Source organism: Grammomys surdaster, unplaced genomic scaffold, assembly GCF_004785775.1.
Source record: "Grammomys surdaster isolate TR1022 unplaced genomic scaffold, NIH_TR_1.0 264, whole genome shotgun sequence".
NCBI classification, from domain to species: domain Eukaryota; kingdom Metazoa; phylum Chordata; class Mammalia; order Rodentia; family Muridae; genus Grammomys; species Grammomys surdaster.
The window spans coordinates 2,733,515-2,739,048 of NW_021604705.1; the positions used below are offsets into that span (position 1 = coordinate 2,733,515).

Consider the following 5,534-nt stretch of genomic DNA (forward strand, 5'->3'; position numbering starts at 1 on the left):
AGAGGCAGAGGCAAGTCAAGTTTCAGGTCAAGCAGCGTTTACTGACCCAGACTTTGTCTCAAGTGATAAAGCTAGCTCTGTATTCCTGCTTCTTGCACAGCTACAAGAATTGTAACAATCCTTCTCTAATCAGCTCTGGGCTGATTAGATTTGAAAGATCTGGGCTACTATGTGGGGAAAGCGGGTTCAACAAAGCCCTAAGGCCCACAGAACTTACAGAATGCTTACATTTATTTTTCTCTGATAAGGTGAAATGATTTTCCCATGGACATTGCTCGAAGGCAAGGGCTCTACATTTGTCGCTGTCTATGCTTGGGGTTGGTCTTACAGAGGACAAACCAGCGCCCACGCCTCTTCACCCTGCAGCAGTCTCTACAGCACTTCTTGATGACACCCTTGGTTTTGAAGCTCAGCGAGGGCTGGAGGGCTGCAGGGATGGCAAGGGACAGCCACCGAGAAGTAAGCGCACTTCTGCACAGGGTTTGGCCCTTGGCAAAGTCCTCAGCAGGAAGGAGGGAAAGGCCCAGGGCTTCACCGAGAGGCAACTCAGGTGCAGGAAGGGGTCTACCACCGATCCACCATGCTCGCTCGTACAAGCAGGGCGGCCATGCTGAGCCCAGATACCTGGGAAGAAGTGAGGAGACATCCACAATCAACTTTGGGCACCAGTTACCTAAGTTTCCGCATCTGCACAGACGACTATTTGCATCTATTGTATTGCTAGTTCCTCAACCTAGAACTGACCTTAATACTTACATGTAATTAAAATGGTATTAAAGCAGATTGGGAAAAAATAAATCAGCCTTCAGTCTCAGAACTGGCTGGGGTCATGCTACAGTGTTGTCTAATTGTCTTTTTCTTTTTAATCCTCATTCCTGTGCTGGAGAACCTGTTGATTGACTGAGTGGGCTTGGTCAGAATCTTGGTACAATATTAAATAGCTCAAGTACCATATCCTCCATTTGAGTTTGCTCCATTTGTTCCATTGGATTACATATCTATTTCTGTGAAAGGACTATATTGTTTTATTTCTATGACTGTATTATATCTTGAGATGTGGAATTGTAATTCTCTCAGAACTGTTCTTTCTTGCTCAGGATCGTTTTGCTATTCAGGATCTTTTGTAGTTCTGTATAAATCAGAGCATAGCACAGTAACCCTATGGGTGAAGTATTGGCACACATATCTTGGTCATAACCAAAAGCTCTCTTTATATTGTTCTTACGACCCTTCAGACCTGCTATCATGTGTGATACTGGAAAGCTAGCTAACTATCCCAGTCTGACAAGGTCACCTTGGAAGAGAACCTTCAATCACACATTTACTAATCCCTAACTACATTCTAAATATTTGTCCTTGTAACCAGAGGTAAGTGTAGTCCACAGCCCCATCAAGGAAACTTCTGATTGCAATAGATGGAGATCATCACAGAACACCACAACCAATCAAACTGCAAAGTTGTGGAGCCAGTGCCAACGGATCCATCCACAACACCAAGACATGCGTCCTGCACCTAAGGCTCTAGGGTCATTGTGGAAAAGGAGGCGAAAAGACTGTAAGAGAACACAGAGGGGATTGAGGGGAACATATAGAGTTTGCTGTGAGACTGTGTCTTTTAGAAGTGTTAGAAAGCTACACCATTAAAGTCTCACCAACATGACTGCCTAAACAGGACCTGAACAAGGACAACACATATGTGGACATGCTAACATGGGTTGGAGAAGCTCAAGAGGCCTCTGCTGTACACAAAGAACTAGGCATCTAAGGAATCCCGAGAGTGGGAGGAATACTCTTCCCTATGGAAGAGCACAATTGCTTATCCAGTGCCGAGTGGTCAGCCCTGAAAATATACACACAAGTAACATTATTCAGACTGAGCAAGTGTTATGTATGCATTCAGGGATATAAGCTCAACAACTAATTCTAAAAGAGCCATACATTTGAAAGAGAGCAGGGAGAGGTATGTGGGATAGTTTGGAGGGAGGAAAGAAAAGGAGGAATAATATAATGATAATCTCAGAAAAAAATTATATGTAAAGCTAGAAATACAACCTTCCTCATTTTGAAAGTTCGACATGAGAAATTCTAAAGAGTTTACATTTTCTGCTCTATCGATAGGACATAGAATGCAGATTTACTGCTACATAATAGGTCTGCCGTCTCTGCCTATTATGCTCACTGCTTTTTATGCATTTGGCAACAGGAAGCTACTGTGGATTTGTAAGCCAACAAGTGCTTTAGAAGCTTCAGCAGTGAGCAGGCTTGTGGTGGCTCATGCCTGTAATACCAGCACACAAGAGGCTGAGGCAGGAAGCTTTGAATTTGAGGCTAGCCTAGGCTGTTATAGTGAGACCTTGTCTTAGAAAAGAAAAGGAAAAAAAAGAACAATGTTTGATTTTCTTCTCCAATTGCTTTGACAAACACTCAATAGAAATAGAAGGGCCGGGCAGTGGTGGCGCACGCCTTTAATCCCAGCACTTGGGAGGCAGATTTCTGAGTTTGAGGCCAGCCTGGTCTACAGAGTGAATTCCAGGACAGCCAGGGCTACACAGAGAAACCCTGTCTCGAAAAAAACAATACATATATGAAAAAATATGAAAAAAATAATTACTTTAGTTCATGGTTTTAGTGCATAGTCATCTGTCGTTGTTCGAGGGACACACGGTAGCATGTCAATGCAGAAAACCATGACAGCAGGAAGCAAAGAGGTTAACACAAAAGGGTAGGAGGAGATGTATCTGCAAATTCACACCTTCTGTGACCTAGTTCCTTCAGGAGGTCCTACATCCCAGAGTTTCCTCCACCACCCAGAATAGCCTCTAGCTGGGGAAGGAAGTGTTCAACATGGGAACCTACAGGCAGCAGCAGCTCAGGTCAGGCTGTTAACAGCCACAGAGAGACAGGACCACAGAAGAGTCTCAGCGTGTCCAATTCACGAAAATACTCATTGCCAAGAGAGGGCCATGTGCTAGCTAGAGAATCTTCCCCAGTGTCTGCAACATTATTAGCTTAGCTTTTTGCTACAAAACACAAGAAAGCAGCACACCAGCTGTTTTTATAATTGAGGTGTCTGGAATGTTTCTACCTAAGTTCACTAGTGTTCTTTGAATGCTGCCATCTGACTTGGAAGACAGCTGATCTCTAATTCCCAATTACTTCATATTCAAAAGCCACACATGCTAGATATTTAAAATCAGGACTTACACAGAGATAAATGAAAATGGTTCTTGGGAGTAATCACTCTGTGGTAGATTAGAGGGACTCAGATCTCCCTAAAGTGGACAGGAATTAGGTAAGGTTAAATAGGGACTGAGAGTGTTAAGTGATTATAGGTTCCTATAATCACTCTTCAACATCTTATTTATCTCCCTCTGTCTCTTCCTTTAAAAGAAAAACTTTATCAATAATATGTGTCTAGAATTTATTCATTTCTTTTAGATTTTCCAGGATTTTTAAAAACGCAAACATTTAGAATATTCCCTTACCTGAGCTCTCTGTATTTTCTCAGTGACTGTTGTTTTCTGTCCCTTTTAATTCTAAGTTTATTAGCATGGGATTTCCCTTTATTTTGCTTACTTTAATTATGTTTTCAGAGAACTAAGTATTTAAATGTTTGGTTGAGTCTGTGTATTGTTCTTTTAGTTTCCACTTCATAAATGTTGGCTAGATCTCTATTATTACTTACCATCCATTGCTTTCAGATTCAGTTTGTTTTTATTTGTCTAAGACTGGAGATGTATACCTCAGGCACTTACATGAAGTCTCTCTGAGTTGTAAATCTATAGGTTTAGATCTATATGCATTCCTCTTAGAACTGTCTCAGCTGTATCCTGAGCTCTGCCAAATCCAATGTACTTAATGGTTTTCTTACACAGTCTTCTCCCAGTGCACAGAATGGCTTATTCTATATCACTAATACATTTCAAGAAAATTAAAAAAAAAACATTGAAAGATGCCTTTACCCATATTTTGGAAAGCAGATTTATAAGTGAGTTTATGTTTTTTGTTCATTTTGTTTTGTTTCAGTGTGTATGCATGTGCATATGGAAGGTTTTTCACACATGTGTAAATACACTTGTGTGGGCCCACATGTGTATGGTTGTGTGTGCAAGTGGAGGCCCAAGGTTGGGAATTATCTTTGATCACTCTTCCACTTTACTTATTGAAGCAGGATCTCTCGTTCAAACCCAGAGATTTCTGACAAGGTTAGTCTTGCTAGCCACTGGTCCTTGATAGTCCCTGCCTCCTGAGACTAGAATGACAGGAGTGCTGCTGGGCTCAGTCAGCATCGAAGTGAGTTTTTGAGCTGATGCTTCTGCTTGTGCAAGTGCTTTTACTAAACACTGAACCATCTCCCCAGGCTCCTAAATTAGCTAATTAATGCTTTGTTTATTATTTGGTAGAAGATGATTTTGAGGAAGCATTACATCTAACTGCACATTAAAGAGGAAAAACTAAGGGCTCTTTCTTAATAAACTTTTCCTTAGAAATAGAAATTTAACAACTTCTTGAATTTTTGTAACAAAATTCAATGACTTGCTCATAAATCAATAAAAATAAAATAGGATTGAAACACTAACACCATCCAAGAAGCTTAAGGAATTACAAATGGTGAGGTAGATGTATCATAGTAAGGAGCTCGTGATGGAGTAAAGCTACTCACCTTACAGTGGTCAGGACAAGAGAGAGAGGAGAGGCTACAGGCAGTATAGACCCTTCCTAGATCTGTCCACAGTCATGCACCACTCCATGTTCTCATCATCTCAAAGATTTACCCCACCATGGGCAGTAATGATCAATGACCTCACAATCTAGCCACTTCTGTATTGGGGACGAAGACTTCAATGCATAAGCTTTTAAGGTACATTTCAATCCAAACTGACTGACAGCCTACCACCAAGAACTTAGAAGAGTCCCTTAGAAAGGAAAGCAACTCCTTTTCTCCTGGAGTCCCAGCCTTTTTCCTACAAACACAGATGAATAACCTCTCTGGCTGCTGCTGCTGCTCCTCTTCTTCCTCCTCCTCTTCCTCCTCCTCCTCCTCCTCCTCCTCGCTCCCTCCCTCCTTTTCTTCTTCCCCTCTCTTTACCAGACACAACCTGACTGCACAACCTGCTTTTCCACAGCTCTTTCCTTTTGGCAGTCTTTATGACATAACTCATCTGCTACTTCTCCTTGACTGCCCTTGCTCCTGAAGTTGGCTAACTGGGACAACCACAGGCTGTGAGTAGGCAGACTGATACACATGTTAGCACTGGCTGCCACAAATCAGTCTTCTGTTAGCATTCCAAGTACTTTGGACTCAGCTTTAGTGTGTACAAGGGTCGTTTAGTTTGTTTCTTTCAGTATGTTTCTTCCTTACTTTGCTTTTCTCTATTTTATTCTTTCGTGTTTCATAGAAGCTACTGTATGATTAACTAAGTAGGTAAAAGGTCATGCAAATCAGCATTTCGTAAGCATTGGTCTTTGGCATGCATTGTAATGATAAGAAGGACTCAGTGAGGCAATTCTGAAGTTTCCAGGTTTATGTTTCA

At 41.6% G+C, this 5,534-nt stretch overlaps 1 pseudogene; it reads right to left on the reverse strand.

Annotated features, from left to right (window-relative positions):
• Window positions 1-290: 290 nt before the first annotated feature.
• Window positions 291-609, reverse strand: LOC114628092 (annotated as a pseudogene).
• Between the last annotated feature and the right edge of the window lie 4,925 nt (window positions 610-5,534).